Below are 17,232 nucleotides of genomic sequence, written 5' to 3' on the forward strand. Positions count from 1 at the left end.
AGCTATTGTTTAAAAACTCAGTTTTCTATTATTCCATTCTTAATTTCTAAGGTTGTTTGTAAAAATGCCAGAGGACTTTTTATCCAGCTGACTGAAAAAAGGTTGGATCTCTTTTTCCAGGCTTAGGACAAAATCAAAATTGGCTGTTTGCAAATATATCTGGTCGTGGTTATACAAAATAAAGAATTAAATGCAAATTATCTACAAAACAACTATAAGTTAACATTAAAACAGCTTCATAGAGCTGAAGAAAGAGGGAGACTTTTGAGGTCTTTGGCAGCTCAAGACAGCACTGAAGTCTGGATGTTTCCAGGCAGCTATAAACACCCCCCATCCCAATATAGCCTCTGACTTGTGTCTTTTTTTCTTCAAAGAAGCATAAAAACTTTCATCCTTTGAAATCAAACTTTGCTGTGTCCTCTAAGAAATCTTTCTGAGGACATATAAAGAGAGAACCATATCAGAAAATGTCATTTTAGAGCGCTTATGCAAGCCTAATGGGTTGTCAGCTTCTATCAGAACAGCCTGACTCTTGACACTGGGTCTACCAGAAAAGCTTCACAGACAAAACTGTCACTGTGCTTTCACAGCAGCTTTTAAGATTTACTTCTCCGCTGTCTATAAAGAACAAGCTAATTCTCGCAATCTAAATTGAAAACTACTGGAGGGTAAAATCACAGTGTGTCAAGCACAAGCGAGAGCCGAGACCAGAGAGAACCATAAAGTGGCTGATGCGTTGGCACCCATCAGGGGGGATGTTATGACCTTGAACCTGGAGAAAAAAATAGTTGAACAGAGAACTAAACACTCCCTACTATCTGTGTATTCGCTGATACTTTTCATAAACTTACAGTTATGCTCAAAATTATTCATACGGCAGACTGATTTAGATTTCAATGTATTTTTATTCAACTAAGAAGTGTGTTTTTGAAAAGAAATGAGATAAGCATATTGGTTAAACAAAATTGTTTTGTACATATTTCTGGATATGTACCTGTCAAAGAAACCATGCTTGCTTGTACCATCAGACTGTCTTGATTTGTTTAACACATGGTTTCTGCATGGCTCTATAGTAGCAGGTTAGGCCCTTCATTTGTACAGATCTCAACCTTAGCAGTTTTGATCCATTTTTCATGTGATGGTGAAACATTTTTCTTCATTTCCATAAATGTATTTATTGTAGTCTTGAATAAGGATTTATACCACCTAGAAAGTGAGAACTATCTGTCCAAAGAAAAAAAGATCCTGCTATCATCTTTTACATTGATCTTTTATGGATGCCAAGTTTGTTTTATGTCTCCGAGCTCACCATTAAGGATTTTTCTCCTTGTGCTGGTGTGTGTGGCTTTTGCTTCTCTGCAGGAGGAAGCGTCCAGCACTGGTTCAGAGAGGCAGGTTGATTAAACTCAGCTCTGGTACTGCGCTAATCGTCCTCTCCTTTTTCACGGAGTAACCCGGTGGGAAGGCTGCCTGCAGCTTGGGTGACTGAAGTTGTTACAGTTCTGAAACCAAACCAAATGTGTTGCTGAAACCCAGGAATTTAAAGTAAGCCATAGCTGTCATTTGACTATGCTTCTGTATGTAGGTAAATAACTACACAGATATTTCTCAGGCTTAGTTATCTCAAACATTTATGGTGAAAAGGTCACATTTCAACATGTACACACAGCTAAACGCCCCACCTTGTATTTCTCACGCTTAAAAGTAATGCACATGATGTGTTTAATTATGTGTAATTGATAAACGAGGTGTAATAGTACCCTCGATTATATTGACTGGTTGTAGATTCAGATATATTAATGTTATCGCCATTTACCTTGTAGTCAGAAACAACAAATACCCCTGGTTATGCCAGGATAAATTCCAAAATAAGTCCATTGTGATCCTTTAGCCAGCAAATTTTTTCCATTAATGTGCGAATGCATACTGCAAAAAGGGAAGGGCACAAAATGAAAAACCCTGACACAATAAATAACTCCACTCGGATACTTCCATTCTGCAACCTTAACAACATTTTTGCTTTTAAAACCTACAGGATCTGCAAACAATAAACTGATTTTTTTTTTAAATCTGAACCTTTTAGAGCCACCCACAGTGATGTCTATTTTTAGTTTGCTGTGGATATATGTTTTTATTGTTGTGCCATGTTTGGTAAAAATGTACCAAACATACAGGCTATAAGAAAATATATTCCAAAAGGATTATGTGCAAGAAGATTCCTGCATTGAAAGCGTCCCTGTCCAAAATCAAATCTGACTAACCAAAAATCAATCCAGCATAGCACTTTGTTCACATCCTCTATTCTATTTAATCATTCTCCCAAAAAGCCGATGTGTGTTGTAAATTTCATAATGCATGTAAGACCAGCATGCTACAATATTTCTCTGTATTTCTCAATATTTATCTTCTAATGTCTTTGTATATCTGATCATGATGTTCTCCTTAAGTAAGAAGAGAAGCAAATTAGAATTTTCATATTGTTGCATGATGGACAGCTACCAGATTGTTTTTTTTAATTATTTATTTTACAATGCATACTTGAGTCGGAAAGCTCACCCAGTATTCAGCAAAATGTGAGTGTTTCATCTCTCAGGGTTATTAGCCGGGATAATTATTATTGTCTGCTGTTTTCAGAAAACATTATGTCAGTGCTTACCAGTGGAAAACTGGTTGATTGTCCTTGCTGAAAGCTGTATCCTTTAACAGAAATATGGTGCTAATACTTCTGCAGTAGTTTCATTATTGATATTATTGACCAACATTGATCGATTACAGCTGTCATTATGTGCTGTATCTATAACTAACCTTTTGAGATTTGCTTCTCCTGCAAAAGATGCTCTGTGCCATTTTCTTCCCCGTTTCCTTCAACCATGAAGGACAGATGATTTGAATTCCTCCTGGCTGTGCAATCTTGCATCCGAGGATTTCCAGTTGTTACGGTCATGTTTCCTGGCTGCTCAGCATCCATTAGTGACACTGATTAACCCCGCAGCGTGTGACTGTTTGCCACTCGATGGGGCCAGACAGCCAAAGGATCTGAGAACAGGCCAAGCCAGAGAAGACTTGTTAAAATGTATGAGTTTCATCACATCTTATTGGGGCTTTTTCATGTGCTGGTTAAAACCGAGATGTGCCAGACTGTAGCAGAATGAGACCGTCAATTGCATTTTCAATGAGGCTGCCTTTTGAAAAGCGATGTGTATGGCTAGCCTGTAATTTGCTCCCTCTTCAGTTGAAAACACACTGGCACAAGCTCTTCGAAACTAAGCAACAGCAAATGAGTCAATTTTTTTTCCCTTTTTGTAAAACGATGAATCCGTCACGTCGTTGCTGAAACATTTTTTTCAGAGGAAGAAACACTGAAACAACCATGAGACAAAGCCATTTCCTCTTAGGTTTGGTCGCCATGTAAAATGCAAGCAGAAAATTACCACAGAATTACATTTGAAAGTGTAAGACCTCATGTAAATTGTGTTTTATAGCCAAGCTGTCGATATAACGTTTCTGTATTTGGGTAAACAGTGCGATCATTTAACATTGGGTCTCTGTGGATCGTGTGTAGATTTGAAAATGTTCCCCTTTGAAATTAGACCTGCATTTTTACTGCATTTTCTAAAGTGCACCTACAGAAATGGCATGCCTGAAAGGTGAAAGGTATGAGGGGCCGTTTAGGACAAAATTTACGTTTTGTCTCTCACACACTACCAAAAACTCTTGCATACTCCAAAAAAGTAGCCACGCACACTCCAAAAAATTACGTTTTGTCTCTCACACACTACCAAAAACTCTCGCATACTCCAAAAAAGTAGCCACGCACACTCCAAAAAATTACGTTTTGTCTCTCACACACTACCAAAAACTCTCGCATACTCCAAAAAAGTAGCCACGCACACTCCAAAAAATTACGTTTTGTCTCTCACACACTACCAAAAACTCTCGCATACTCAAAAAAATTACATTTTGTCTCTCACACACTACCAAAAACTCACGCATACTCAAAAAAATAGCCACGCACACTCAAAAATTACTCACGCACATTCAAAAAATACTCAAATTGCGTATACACACACTACTAAAATGTCACACACACACACACAAACGTTAACTTTCTCGCTCACATACACTACTACCAGCTCGCGCACATACACCCAAACGTTAACTTTCTCGCTCACATACACTGCTAACAGCTCGCGCACACACACCCAAACGTTAACTTTCTCGCTCACATACACTGCTAACAGCTCGCACATTCACAAACGTTAACTTTCTCGCACACATACACTGCTAACAGCTCGCACACACACAGACGTTTATCTCTCACATACACAAGACTAAAGTTGAACACACACACAGTACTAAGACTCGTTTTATGAATGTGTGAGAGCGACACTCTTTATGAATGTGTGAGAGCCAGACTCTTTTTGAATGTGTGAGAGCGACACTCTTTTTGAATGTGTGAGAGTTGTCACGGAAGAGGCGGGGCATAATTTTTGGATCAAACTGCGCATGCGTAGATCCTAAACTATAAGTTTCGATTGTTGACTCACTGTATGTTCTATTACTTAGTATATTTGTGCTTTTAAATATATATAGAACGTTTAACTTTCTTGTAGATTAATTGTGCTATAGAAATAAATGAATCTGATTGATTGATTAAAAATAGCAAAATTGCTGTAGTACAATCTGTCCACTGGGTGCCAGATTGTAGCACTGCGGGCAGTCGTTGAATCGTTTAATGCGCCTGTCAAAGTGCTGGTTGCCTCCGGAGAAGATAGAATGGTGTTTAAAATGGCAGCTGCCTGACCAATTCTCTCTCGTTTCGAATTAGAGTTAGCCATGTTCGGTATAGCAAACTCTTTCTTCTTCGGCACTAGTTGGCGCCGGTTAATAATTCCTGTAATACTGGCACCCAGTGGACAGATTGTACTACAGCAATTTTGCTATTTTTAATCAATCAATCAGATTCATTTATTTCTATAGCACAATTAATCTACAAGAAAGTTAAACGTTCTATATATATTTAAAAGCACAAATATACTAAGTAATAGAACATACAGTGAGTCAACAATCGAAACTTATAGTTTAGGATCTACGCATGCGCAGTTTGATCCAAAAATTATGCCCCGCCTCTTCCGTGACAACTCTCACACATTCAAAAAGAGTGTCGCTCTCACACATTCAAAAAGAGTCTGGCTCTCACACATTCATAAAGAGTGTCGCTCTCACACATTCATAAAACGAGTCTTAGTACTGTGTGTGTGTTCAACTTTAGTCTTGTGTATGTGAGAGATAAACGTCTGTGTGTGTGCGAGCTGTTAGCAGTGTATGTGTGCGAGAAAGTTAACGTTTGTGAATGTGCGAGCTGTTAGCAGTGTATGTGAGCGAGAAAGTTAACGTTTGGGTGTATGTGCGCGAGCTGTTAGCAGTGTATGTGAGCGAGAAAGTTAACGTTTGTGTGTATGTGCGCGAGCTGGTAGTAGTGTATGTGAGCGAGAAAGTTAACGTTTGTGTGTGTGCGAGCTGTTAGTACAGTGTATGTGAGCGAGCTGATAGTAGTGTATGTGAGCGAGAAAGTTAACGTTTGTGTGTGTGTGTGTGACATTTTAGTAGTGTGTGTATACGCAATTTGAGTATTTTTTGAATGTGCGTGAGTAATTTTTGAGTGTGCGTGGCTATTTTTTTGAGTATGCGTGAGTTTTTGGTAGTGTGTGAGAGACAAAATGTAATTTTTTTGAGTATGCGAGAGTTTTTGGTAGTGTGTGAGAGACAAAACGTAATTTTTTGGAGTGTGCGTGGCTACTTTTTTGGAGTATGCGAGAGTTTTTGGTAGTGTGTGAGAGACAAAACGTAATTTTTTGGAGTGTGCGTGGCTACTTTTTTGGAGTATGCGAGAGTTTTTGGTAGTGTGTGAGAGACAAAACGTAATTTTTGTCCTAAACGGCCCCTCATAGAAAGGTGTTTTCACTCTCTGTGCCCCAGGGAGCTGGTCCGACTACTTTTATCTCAAATGAGCGGACTGCTGAAGGACTGCTGACAGTGAGAGAAATTATTTTTAGCTCTGCTTGTCCAGAGATGTCTTACTGTATGCTGCTGACTTTCTCTGATATCATGTCTGCCTTTCAAGAGTAGCGTAAGAACTTGTTTTTTTCAAAGCTAAATCTTAGATATATAGAATCGTCCATATTTATTTGAATCTGAGGTGCAGATGTGTAAAACATTTTCAAATATATTCTGAAGGACAAAATATGTCAAACACAGTCATTAAATATATTAGACTGAGGAAAGTCAGCATGTGTAGTAATACATGCCGACTTTCATGTATTACTTCATGTATTACAAACATGCATTGTTACATATCAAACATGCATTGGCGATATAAGGACAGACAGCAATGGACATGCACCAACTGCCTCCCTTTGTCAGCGAACGCACCACAGCATCATCAGAGGTGAGGCACAGCTCATCACTACCTCACCCCTCTTAAATTCAGATTTCTTTTTGATCATACAGAAAACTAATTTATAGTTATCAAGTCGACAAATTGATTTTCTCTCACCGTGGTTAGTGTTATTTTTATTTATCATGATTTCACTTCTTCCCCTGACTGCATGTCACTGATCCAAGTGAAGCAGACGCTGGTTTATCTTTATCAGTCTGGAAATGGAGTGACTCACCTGAACGTGCCCATATACACAGTCACAATCATTGGAAAAGTTTAAGATCTTACAAATCTGGAACTAATGTGATGAAGATTGGGGGGGCGAGGACCCAAGTTGAGCTTGACACCATGCAAAGCCTCAGAAGCTCATAGAGCATCTATCAGAAAATACATCTGGAAAGACATTTTTTATTGCCCTGCTATTGGTTGGAAAGAAGACGTACTACAAACCATGTTTTAAGGAGACAAACTATTCAAATTGGCACAATTTGGCTCAGGGTTGAGGGGATATGAATGACACTTGATTTAGTGGGGGGCAAAAAAAGCTGAAGCTCCTCACAATCAAGAGGAGTAAAGATAAACAGAAAGGAAACTCTAAAGTCTTAATAATTTCTTGGTTTCTATTTTGTAGAAACCAAGGTACTCTTGAGAGAAATTTGTGCCTTTATTCTGACTTCTTTTGTTAACAGTAAATGTCTGACACTGGCAGCTGCTGCACTGATCGGAGGTTGCAGTTCATGATTCGGTCCCTGTGTGTGGTGAAATACAGAATGAGCTGATTTGTATGCAGACACACAGAATGCTCCACGTGAGATGTCACCCTGTGATCCGCAGCCCTTAATCTGTGTTGTTTGTGGTCACAACTCTGCAGGAATGTGCTTCGAATAGCAACTGACTGTTCAGGATTCTCTTTGAAAACATCTCAGATTATTACTCTGAGTCACGGACAGATTTTAACTAAGACCTGACGTGTTCCTTATCTCTGAGATGGTCAGCTGTGTTTTGTCGCCACAGTTCTGGATTCTGCTCTAGTTGGTGTGATTGTGTTTGCATTGCCAAGAAGCGGCCTTGTGATAACTAGGGGCAACAGGAGCACTGCACCCCCTGCTGGAGGAACTGTTCATTATGGCCAGTGATACTAAAATAATTGAATCAGGACAGAGCACATAGCATTTGTGACTTTGATTTTTTAAATAAAATGATAAAGTTGTATGACTATTTGGATATACAACAACAATAATAATAATAATAATAATAATAATAATAATAATAATAGCAACAACAACAATAATAATAATAATAATCTAGAATCCAATGAAACTATAACGTAGGTATATATGTGTATAAAGTTATATTAGGTAATATCTATCTACCTGTCAACCTATCGACCATTCTAGCTGCAGGCCATAGTATCATAGGGGCTAGAGATTTGCATGATCTCACTTCAGTCACCTCTTGGGATTTATGGGAAATTTATACTCTTCATTTGTTCTGGCAGGATCTGGGCGGTGGGCCGTATATGGGCTCAAGACAACAAAAATAACAATACCTTCAAACAAAGTCTCCTTAAAGTCTACAGAATGGATTCATGGAGATTAATTACATGAGCCTAGGTAATATTTCCCTTTATCCCAGTTTAAAACCACCCTCTTTTGTATAGTTCGATACTCTGTGTTTGATATGAAATGCAGCCTTTGTAAGAAAAAGAACAATTGTAAATCTCAATTTTCTAATTACAGCTGGATTTTATAGCTGTCTATTTTATTTGCATTGCAAAGAAAAAGTCAAAGTGCTGTAAGGCTGTAATTAAAGCTAAGAACGGAGTGAATTTGTCAGATATTTCAACAATAAAAAAAAAAAATCAAAGCCATATTTGATATCAAAACTACAACTCTCTAATTTAGCTGTTGAATAAATTGTATGAATTAAAATTGCCAATGTGATACCTTTAAAGGACATAATTCTGCGATGTAAGCTTTTTATCCCTCAGAACTCCTGGGACCTCATTCAGAAAATCAAATTCTTAAACAAACCAAGCATGGAAAGGAAACTTTGACAATTATTTTTTGCATAATCTCTCAAGACGATTGTCCATATTCCTGGGTCCTTCATAGGCTGGCTTATCTTCGGCTCACCCAGTAGATTTTCCACAGGGTTTAGGTCTGAGGACTTGATTCTGTGTCACTTGAATCATTTTTGTGTTGTTTTCGCCGTGTTTTTTTTTTTATTTTACCATTGGCTTCTTGAAAGACTCAATGTTGACAGATTGTCACATTACCGGCACAGACCAGCAGATTTGTATTAACCCTCTTATTAACCCTAAGTTCACAATATTATGGATTCTAAGTTCCCAGTGCTTCTGAAAGTAAAACAAGCCCACAGCATCGTCAATCCTCTACAATACCTAACAGTAGGCTATATGAACTTCACCTAATATTCATCCTTCATGTCATGTCAGACCCGCATGGAAACTCTTAAGTTGCTGTTTTTCACAGTATGTAATTGCTAGTTGCACTGATAATTGTGACACATAATTTTGGTAAAAAAAAATGTTAGCCTATACAGGTGTTTTTGTCTCCACTGAATAAATGCTCTCAAATTAAAGGTTGGATGTTACAGATTATGCTACACCAGTGAAAGTTTAGTTTATTCAGTGGTTTTACTGGGGGTGTCAACAACTGTGGGTGGCACCACCACTTGCTCTGCAACTTGCACAATACACTTGTACGCACTTCAAGACAATTTGCCACCACTGTCAGAGCATTTGATCCATTTTCCTCATACTCCGTGTGTTTGCTATCGCTTGCAGGACTGCACAATTTATCTCTCTCTCAGTTCTCTTTCAGGTCTCCTCTCTCTGGATGCCCAATACTTCATCCGTCTCTGTTATGTAGGATTTGGTGTAATACTGTTTCTGTGCTTTCTCACTTTTCCCCTGACCTCTCTTCCAACTCTCAGCCCAATTTACTCCCTCTTTATGAAGGGAAATCATTTAAACTTTGTGTTTCTGCAATGTTTGATCACAGACCAGAACACAACAGCTTCCGCTCATTTTTCCTAATGTATTTGTTGTAGCTCTGTGATCATGTTGACTGTTACACCTCATTTCATCAATCACACATATGCTCTCTCTTCCACAGACTTAAAATATTGCCCCATTTTTCTTTGCAAAATAGCTCTAACATGGTCAAAGTGGATGGAGAGCATTTTTCAAGAGTTACTAAAATTTTCCTGAAACAAGATGAAAGGATTATATAATTTAATGGTGTATTTTGCTTTCTAGTAATTAATTAAAGACTGCTAAATATCTGCAGATCTACAATATTTGCATCAGAAATTCACTAATGAACTAAGACATTCCAGAAACACCTTAAGCCGACTACTGGAGACCCTCTCGCTATGCAGGCGACTACATCAGTAACCTCCAAGTCATCCCTGCTTCTCTTGAGAGAGGTCATGAGCCTCTGTGTAATCCAATCAGTCTTCTGAGACTGAGGGAGGAGGAACAGAAACAAGATGAGGAAGGTGTACGCTACTTTTACTGTGCAATAGATTAGTGACAGTTGACAGGTCATTACATACTTGGAAACCGAAGCTAATCAGAGTGTCAGTACAGGCCAGCATGCCCTCTAAAATGATCACCTCTGCTTTACCTTTCAATGCTCCTCATTCATTCTGTGGTGTTGACAAAAAGCTGACGTTTTTATGGCAGTGTGTTGTGCCTTCCTTTTGCAAGCACTTCAAGATGTCCTCACCTTATGTCTTGTCAAGTGGTGGCTGGTTTTCTGCCTTCCTCAGCTCGGCGCTGTCTCCAACCACTGAACATCTGGTACTTCTTGGGCCTTCAGGTAGGCTGCAGTTGTTGAAGTTTACAGCACTGGAGGATAATAGGTTGCTTCATGTTTAAATCTTCTCAGCTCTTTCAGTATCAATTAGATTTTTTTTTTCGTTTCTCAACACATGGTTTTGTTTGCAAGAAAATGTTTCAGCTCAAATGCTTATGTTACAACATAATAAGTGCTGAAAATCTCTCAGACATTTTACAAGTTCTGATTTTGAATTATGTTTCTTAGGTAGCGTAGGAATAGAACCGACTAATAATCCTGCAAGCCTTGAGGTGGGGTGCTGATCTCCTTTGGTCACATCCTCTCTCATTACACAAATGTACATCACCTCATATGCTTAAATTGAACAAGTATTGTACTGCTTGAGCTGGAAAAATGGCAAACAAATGATGATAATTGGTCAAAATTGTGGGCACATCATTCATGCTACTGAGATAAACATAACATAAGTTTATGTCTCTGAGATGCGTGTAGCCTAACAACAAAACATGTCATAAGTAGGTTCAAGAAATTACGTTTCAGTGAAAACTCCTGTATGTCTGATGCTGAAGTTTCTTTTAGAAAATGAAATGCCACAACTGTGAGGACTAGAAGAAAAACAACTCATTCCCGCTGGTTGTTTTATCTCCCCCATAAAGTAGAAACCACAGTGACATAGAGTCTGTTAAGCTAATTTTATGCAGCCTGGCAAACTATACCAGAGCTCTTGTTCTTCATAAGATACATGAATTTGCCAGAGGGCTCCTTTGGAGTGCCTGCCAGTTCACTGGGTGAGCTTGGCACCTCGGCTTATAAAACTGTAATAGAAATCCATCTGTTGGAGGACTGATGGTAAGCCAGTCCTCTGGAACCAAAGCTGGTCCTCTGGATTGGAGCATGTGTTGTTTTGTTTGTGTGGAGGAGGAGGTGCAGACTTCATTTTACACCAGACTCTTGGAGGTTCCTTCTTCTCCTTATCTGCCAATGAGAGTTGAAAATGAAAATATAAAGAATGCTTTTTGGGTTTGTCCACAAATACCGATGTGTATATATCAGGCCTGCAGTTAGATGCATTAAAGAAGACTTGTAAAAACTTCAGTCGATAGCAAACATTCCCTGCCTCATAAGAGTAATTATTCCTCTTTAGCTTTTCAGGTTACGACCCCAAACTGTGATATATTCTAGAAGGGTTTTATGTAACATAACAATAAAAAGAAGTTCATAATTGTGAAGAGGAAGGAAAAAGATATAGTTTTCAAAAATGCTTCATATAAAAATCTTAAAGGGGCAGTATTATGTATTTTCCGGGAACATAGTGCCATTTTATAGCACAATCAAGTAACTATTTTACCTTTTATGTTAAAAAATGCTGTATAAATCAAATATCACTTAAAAGAAATTTGACTTTGTAATTTAGCATCTTGAACTTGGCCCTCTGTCTCTTTAAAAATTCCTGCTCTTTCTGAAACTCTGCTTTCAGGAAGCCATCACAACATTACTCCTCAATTAACCCTTTAACAACTTTTTATCTCATTATATGAAAAGTAGCTCATATAATGAGCTCAGCAGATGTGCAGTTCTACCAGGTGTCTGCTAATTGCTTCTGGCTATCAGAAGGAGCTGAGAGGGGGAGTTGCTCCAAAAGCATGTAGACAGTTCACCTCTTTACCCCCAATTTCCACTTGCAAAATGCTATGGGTGTGGGAACATGATTTGGGGAGGCTTTCCCTCGACAGGGAAAATGGAGATAAACACAGGGACAGCAACAATGGAATGCTTTTTAGACAAATGCATCTTAGCTCATCGGAATGGCACAGTCAAAGTCCAGATCTAAATCTAATTAATAATCTGTGGCAAAGCGGATGCCCTCCAGCCAAGCTGACTGATCCGGAGCTATTTAACAATTTCAGGTCACTCTGGTGTTGAATAGAAATGGACATTACACTTTCCAGATTTCAATTTACAATATGTTTAAAAAAACAATTGATCATTTTCCTTCTGCTTCTCAGTTAAGTTCTGCTTTGTGCTGGTCTGTCACCTAAAATCCCAGCAGAATAAATTGCTGTTCGTGGTTGTAACATGGATGGTTATGAACACTTTTTCCAAAGCGGTAAATATTTTGACATGATCTTGTAGAGACAGGCATAAAAGCATTAACACTCAATCTGTCCAGGAACGCAATGGATATGTATAATAACGGCGTCCCCAAGACATGACACTAAAGAAACAAATCAAGGTGGTGACGGCAAAAAAATGAACAGCTGATTGATTCAGCATTCAGGAACCCTGATGAACTTACAATGAGATCCAACATTACTCTTAAGGATTCTACACACTCTCCAAATCTCATCTTAAGCCAAATATGTGGATAAATCATTCAGAAGGCAAACCACATCAGTCTACATGTGCACATCATCACACCCGACATGATGGTTCCTTAGGTTTAAATATGTGATGGCAAAAAGTGTTTCCTTACAACATTTGCTATGACTTTCATGTTTGTAGGGTCTTTTGAGGATAATGAGGCTAAATGTGGATATTCTTCACAAATGATTCAAACCCGGGAACTAAGAGATGTGCTGGTTTTGAAGCTCCACATGCAGAAAATGTGTTGAGACAGTCTGTCAGTTCAATGTGTCAAGGTGGTAAAGCATTAACAATATATACAAATTTTGAGTATTTTGTACGATGAGTCATAGTTGCTAGCTGAAATGAAACAAAAACATCTCAGCCCAAGAGATCTTAAAGAATAAAAGTTTGCTTTAGCAAACCAAAAGCTGCAATTTAATCATTTTTCTTGCAGATCTGTAACAAGCAATAAACCAACAACCTGAATTTCCTAAAACAAATAGTGCTATCTGAGATCCTGCCCAAGCTGTCTCGCCTTGTTTCACTTCTAACTATGTTTGTATCAGTTGAGTTGATCAAAACGTGGTCAGCTAGCTGGCTGGTAGAATGATGAAGTGCACTGATGAAAATTGGGGGATGATTAAATGTCCGTTCACTACAATCTGCCCCACTGTGTTGAAATGTCCTGCGCTGCCGAGAGAGAAAACGCAGACAATTACTCTGCCTCCTGTGCAAAAAGCTCTCTCTAATTAAAGCACACTTACACTGCCTTCTTTAAAAGACAGAATTTGATTTTGCTTTTCCAGTTCCTAAAAGACTAGAGGGCATTGTTATTCTGCACAAGTAGCATTTAAGTGACTACAAAGGTACTAATTGCTGATCCATATACTAGGACTTGTTACTGCAAGAAAAAAAAAAAAAGAAATAAACAAAGGAAGAAACAGCAACCTTGTTTTTGTATTACTTACTTGCACTGAAATGTTTTTGAAACTCATTTACACATCTTTAAGTTCATTGTTGACTCATTCTAACACCCAATATTAGCATATTTTACAATATGTGGCTGCATTAGTTTATAGAAAAGTTGTATTATTCCATAGTGTCTCACAATACATAATGTTGATCAGTTTGACAAATAAACGCAGTCAAAAGACACGTAAGAAACTGTAAGAAATAAATGTTACGTTACTCATGCGGAACATGAACACCATTACTCACATGTGAAATACAAAACATTAGCAACCAGAGCCTGGTCCATCTTCATGTTTCCCATGTTTCTGTCAAGCCACATTAGCTTCATGAAAACAGGGAAAAGAGAAAAGTAGTTAATGTATCACACCTGCAGTCATCCTCTCATCTAAGCGGCACAAGTTAAAAATGTACCAGAACTGAACATCAAGCATTCACTGGAGCATAAAGCCATACCCAATGAACCAGGAAATGGTGGCATAGGTTGCTTCCATTATATAATATATCCTGAACAGCTTCCACCCACAGCAGCTACAAAATGATCATGGAGACGCTGATCTTTTCTGACTGTTTAATAAGTAGAAAAACAATTGAAAAGGCACTGCAATAACCAATCAGAGGGACAATAATGAAAAAAAAGGCTTTTAAAGTTGAAGCTCAAAACAAAACATCTAACAGCTCCATTTTCTGTTTCAAAATAAAAACTTTTCCTGCTAGTTTTAAATAAGACGTTTAAATAAATTCTAAAAACAATTAACTTACTAGACTGATTATCCCAAGTTAGTTCAATTTTGTAATCTGTATAAACATAGAGTTAATTTAGTTCTTATGAAATCTCTGTTACTGTTCTGTAGCATAAACATTTTACAGCCAGCAGGATGACGGGTGGAGGAGAGAAGCTAGCAAGCAATCTACCTGGAAGGTGATGGATTCCTCCCCACTGTTGTAAGTTCTACCGTTTGTGGAGGGTCATTTGGTGCAATAAAAAAAGGATTTCACGGTTTACAGTCCGGTGGGCCGGCAGTTGTAGTGACAGCTGATTTTTAGCACATGAGTTCAGAAACCAATTTTCATCCCTCCTCCACTTGACCCCCAAAAGGAAAATGATTTTCTGAATGCAAACTACATTTTCAAAGGAATACGGTGGCAGTTTAATGTTAAATTAAGTAAAAGAAATTGATGCAGCATGAAATGTATGTACAAGAAGCTTTTATCATAAAAGTGGTTTAAAAAATCCAAAATATCTAGTAGAAAGAAGGAGAAAGCATGTTCGCAGCTGCTTCTGCATCTGTCATGTTCAAGATGTTTGAAGGGTGATGTTTTATACCTTGGAGATTTCTTTGATATCCATGAAGTGACAGCAATGACATCTCTACACAGTCAAGGGTCAGAAAATACTCTGTTATTTGGCCCAAAGTAGAAGGAGTAGAAGCATTCGTCTCACACAGGTTAGGTTGACGCCAAAACTCTCTGTTACGTCAGCATGAGACAAAAAGAGGTTCAGGTAAATGTTACAGAGCCTGAGTGTTAGTCTACGATTTTGTGAGATAAAATCAAGAAAATTGTGTTGTTAAAAGGAATTTAGTGAGTGTTGGAGGGCAGACAGGTTGGAGGGCGAGGAGTCTTAGTGGATTATATCCTTTCTCCGTGCTGAGTTCTTGATGTATGAGGTTGAAAAAGAGTCAGTGAGTTGAATTCATGAATTCCATTTAATACCAAAATACAGCTGGTCCATTTCACATGCTACATTTAGGAGCTAGCTGGACAAAATGGCATCAAACAAAAGTTTTCCATTCCTTTTCTATCTAAGCTACGCCCTAAAGAGGGTGTTCCCTGGTGTGTCATATTCTTTAACCCTAGCCCTCATTTGCATTTCCTAACATATCATTTCCTTTAGCTTTAGCTTAGCAACTAGCTAAAAAACATAAAAGGAAAACACAGATCTCAACAATTACCAGGGTAAGGAGCTACCAGGAGCCAGGAAGTTACGACTAAAAGTATCTGGGCACATTCTAACAAAAGGAGAAATAAGTCGGTTTCACTTTGTAGAAAACAAAGATCAGATAAGTAATGCTGAAATTCTAAAAGGTGTGGGCAAAACACAAAGGGTTTGAGGTTACTACTAAAGCTCCGGCGTCCGGAAGAAGAAACCTACAGCTCAGGAGTTCAGCACAATGCACAGACACAGCAGAACTCACAAATCTAAGCAAAAAGGTTATCTATAACCAGACTGGTTCATTTTTATTTAAGACACTACACCAACAAATTACTAATCGAGTTGTTTTAGCTGCAACTAAAACAGCTAAAACAACTCAACTCACTAAGGTTACAGTGTTGCCAATTCACATATTGCCGCTTAAACCACGGTTCTCCAACTCTAGTCTCCAACATCTGAACATTATGCTAATAACATTATGAGCTAATTCAAACGTTTTATTCAGATGTTGGAAAGGCTCCAACATCTGAATAAAACGTTTGAATTAGCTCCAGACCATGTCATCAAATTCTGCTGAAATCCAGCAATGAGCCATTTATTTGACTGAGTTGTGTCGGAGCAGTGATGCATCTAAAAAAAACAAAAGCAGGATAAAAGTTCTTGAGGATTGGAGTTGGAGATCCCTGGCTTAAAGAGTACTAACGGGACATTTATGCCATTCAGATTATATGAAATAACAAATCAGTATGCAATAAGATACCATAGGATAAAGTAATTTTTTATACAATAAACTGCACAAACATTTATCAGACCGGAGAGGACTGTTTTCTTTGTGGATGAATTTCCTCAGATGTTCTAGCGGTCCACTTTCCTATCTTGCACGGAAAGAGGCGGCTGAATATGTCAAAGAGGACCCAATAAATAATGGATGCCATGAAGCTTCGGTGGAGGTTGTCGGCTTTGAAATGCACTCCCAGGTTGAGTCATATTCTCAGTTCTCTCTCCATTTTACATTTAACTGGCTCTCTGCGGTACAGCCAACATGCCCAACGCACACCCTCACACACACATGAACACACATTTATGGCTAATTTTTTGATAGAGGCTGTCTGAAGTAGTTAGTGCTGTGGAGATGCTGAACTCTGAGTTATTACACAGGTGTTGTCTTTGTCTTGAAGGCTATCTCCTGCATACATCAGCTTCAATTTCACTCAGAGTACTTCAATCTTGAGAGGCCAGTTGATTGTGACAGGAAAAAAAGAGACAGCAGGACAAAAGAAGAACACAAGCGGCTGTGTGAGCTTTCTCTAAACCAGGTGCTGAAGGAAAACTGTATGGTTTCTCAACTAGTTCAAAAGGAAGACTGCAGTGGATTTATAAACTTTAGGAATTATCTTTATGCTCAAAGCAGAGGTCTTGCCTGTGATAATCTCTTGTGCACAAACTCAGTTTAACTCACTTTGGGTACAGAAGAAAACCACAGTATTGGTGACATTTTCAACAAAAAATACTTGGTGTTCTTTTTATTTTTTAGCCAGGAAATCTTAAAGCTATGCTGTGGATGCCACATACAGAATCGTACAAAGATGCATCACAATTAAAATCATTAAAGGTTTACTTACATCTAAGCATAATTAATAACACACTATGGTGAAACATGAATATGTGTGCTCTACTATGCTATAACTTACTGTAATAAGTAGCAAAATAATGAC

This window comes from Xiphophorus hellerii, chromosome 20 (genome assembly GCF_003331165.1).
Source record: "Xiphophorus hellerii strain 12219 chromosome 20, Xiphophorus_hellerii-4.1, whole genome shotgun sequence".
NCBI classification, from domain to species: domain Eukaryota; kingdom Metazoa; phylum Chordata; class Actinopteri; order Cyprinodontiformes; family Poeciliidae; genus Xiphophorus; species Xiphophorus hellerii.